The sequence below is a fragment of the Chinchilla lanigera genome, unplaced genomic scaffold, assembly GCF_000276665.1.
Source record: "Chinchilla lanigera isolate Chin_1 unplaced genomic scaffold, ChiLan1.0 scaffold00067, whole genome shotgun sequence".
NCBI classification, from domain to species: Eukaryota; Metazoa; Chordata; class Mammalia; order Rodentia; family Chinchillidae; genus Chinchilla; species Chinchilla lanigera.
Window position 1 is genome coordinate 3,568,037 of NW_004955468.1, and position 2,327 is coordinate 3,570,363.

The 2,327-nt window shown below is 46.6% G+C and overlaps 1 long non-coding RNA gene across 2 annotated transcripts; it reads right to left on the reverse strand.

Moving 5' to 3' along the window:
* Positions 1–568: 568 nt before the first annotated feature.
* LOC102003110 lies at positions 569–1,478 on the reverse strand. Of its 2 annotated transcripts, none has more exons than XR_263383.2 (3): positions 1,358–1,478; positions 978–1,149; positions 569–845 (listed from the first exon to the last, which is right to left on the reverse strand). It is a non-coding gene; the product is annotated as an uncharacterized LOC102003110 (long non-coding RNA). The 2 variants fall into 2 exon arrangements; XR_001236890.1 differs by having other exon boundaries at positions 978–1,152.
* Between the last annotated feature and the right edge of the window lie 849 nt (positions 1,479–2,327).

A 2,327-nucleotide genomic window follows, 5' to 3' on the forward strand; every position in this document is an offset into this window, starting at 1 on the left:
ACCTGGGGTCAGCGACCAGGCAGGGAAGAGAGAGCTGGAATACTCAGCCCATAGATGTTTCGGTCTGTCTTCTGGATCCCATAGTGAAAACTTAGAACTCTGCAGCTCCTGCTGGGGAAGAGAGGGGTGGGAAGTAAGGGGCAGCAGGCCCTCAGTTACGTCATCAGGTGCAGCAGCTGATACTAACCACTAACTCCTGCAAGGAAATCTGGCCCTGTGAGAGAGAGAGAGTCTAACACCTCTTAGTTGGGCTGGGCCTAAATTTTGGTTTATCAGATTGGTCATCTCAAATGCCAATTATTAATTACAATGAAACTGTCTTTTACCATTAACCAAGGTGTTAATGGTAGCACATGTGTGTGCTAGATCCCCAGCTCTGTGAGCGTCAAGGGTAATGATGGCTGCCCGTGCCTCTCTGATGGAAACTTTCTTAGGGTTTAACAAGAATTTGGTGTGATTCTTTTTTCCATGAAGGCTTGGGTCTCTAGACATCATGGCGTATGGTAACCCTGTAATCTTGGGGCTTAATCAAAACATATTCCATCAACCTATTTTGGTGTTCTGAATGAATGTTTATTTTAAAACAATTTGCTATGGCTTTTCTTTTTTTTTTTTTTTAAAGGAGAGAGAAGGGAATTTCCTGGAGCCAGATTTCTCTCTGCCCCTAAGCAGGTCTCTCTACTCGAAAGACTGTGTCAGACGTGCAGGTCATAATTAACCACAGAGCTGTTTGGAAGAAAAAGAGAGAAGGAGCGGGCATTTGACAAAGAGTTAACAGATGTCATTTCGGTGGCGGCTGGCCCACTGCTGCTGGGTCATTTGTTGGATGGAAGCCGATTCTGCTGCTGTCGTAAACACAGAGTAGTAATAATTATATGCAGGCTGCATTAGGCGTAACAGATTGGATGTATAACATTCTGTTAAAACCCAGCTCATATCCTGTTTCTCTCTCAAAATACAATGGAGACGACCCCTACCTCCTAGTTGTGAAAGTCGTCTCCAAGGATCCTCTTAGACTTTCCAGTAGGGAAATAGGTCATGTTCCTTCCTGGCGAATTCTGCCGACGTCCGGGAATGGCACAGAGCTCTGCTCAAAAGCGACTCGGGCGCACACACTTCAGTAAGCCAGCCCTGCACCACACCACGGAGCTGCTTTTTTCCATTTGAAAAATGAAAGAATTAAATTCAAAACAAACAACTTCAATTTAACACCAAACTACAGGATAACCAATCTTAAAAATGTCACAGCGTAATGGATCTTAATACCCATAGAAAACACAAAAACAGCACCATTGTTCCCCAGCCATGCAGAGCAACCTCGCAGAATCTCAGTGAAGGAGAAAGAAGGGAAAAACACCTTATTACTTCCAACCCCTGCGAGCCATTTTGGTCTCCAAAGGTTTTAGGCTGCCCGAGGCCGTGTGTCTGCGGTGTTTCGGGAAATGACTTGCCTTCGCACGAACGCTGCTCTGTTCTGCAGCGAGGCTGCCTGCCCCGGAGCGGCGCCGCTCCATTTCTGGTTAACTCTTCCTTCCCGGGCCTGCCGCTCACAGGAGCAGGGCAGGCAGGGCCCAGGGATGCTGAGGCCACTGCAGCCCAGCCTCCTGCAGGGCAGCTAGGACTGTCACCATTAGGAGCAAGGAGCTTCTGCAGGGAAAGCAGCTCCAGTAGACCAACTAGCTACCCTCTGTGCTCTTTGGAAAATCTTTTCTCAAAAAGAGATTGTCACAGAGCAATTGTCATCAAAATACACAATGCGCTGAAGCCAGGGAACAGAAGTAGGGCCTTTGGGGACAAGGCTGGGCAATCCAACCTCTCCCGGTTCCCAGCAGGAAAGAGGTCCTGTTTCCATCACTAGCCTGGGCAATATGCACTTCTGGTTGGTAGGATACAAGCCGGATTGTGACTCGGACCTGAGGATTTTTTTTTACTTCCCTTGTAACACCAGAGGAAGCCTAGTGACAGAAAAATGTTTGCAGTGCACATCAGAGCTGAGCGACGACAGAAAACCACTTAGCACTTAAGAGGTTAATACAATTCCTAAGTGTTCGGCAATCACTGCAATTTAGTGCCATTTCGATTATTACACAATAAACAGACCATGTTGTCTGGAAGCAAATTTTTATGAGTATAGCTGAAGGGGTTGCAACTTATTTAGCTGCTGAAACTCGGAGGGAAAGAGCATTTCCGAACGCTAACACCGCGGATCAGAAATACAGGTAGCAGAGAAAGGTTATTCTCAGGTCACTGCTCCGGCAACTCTACACCATGACCTTTAAAATGAGTATGTCATTAGAGGGAAATGAAGTTCGCCAAAGTGTTTTTTA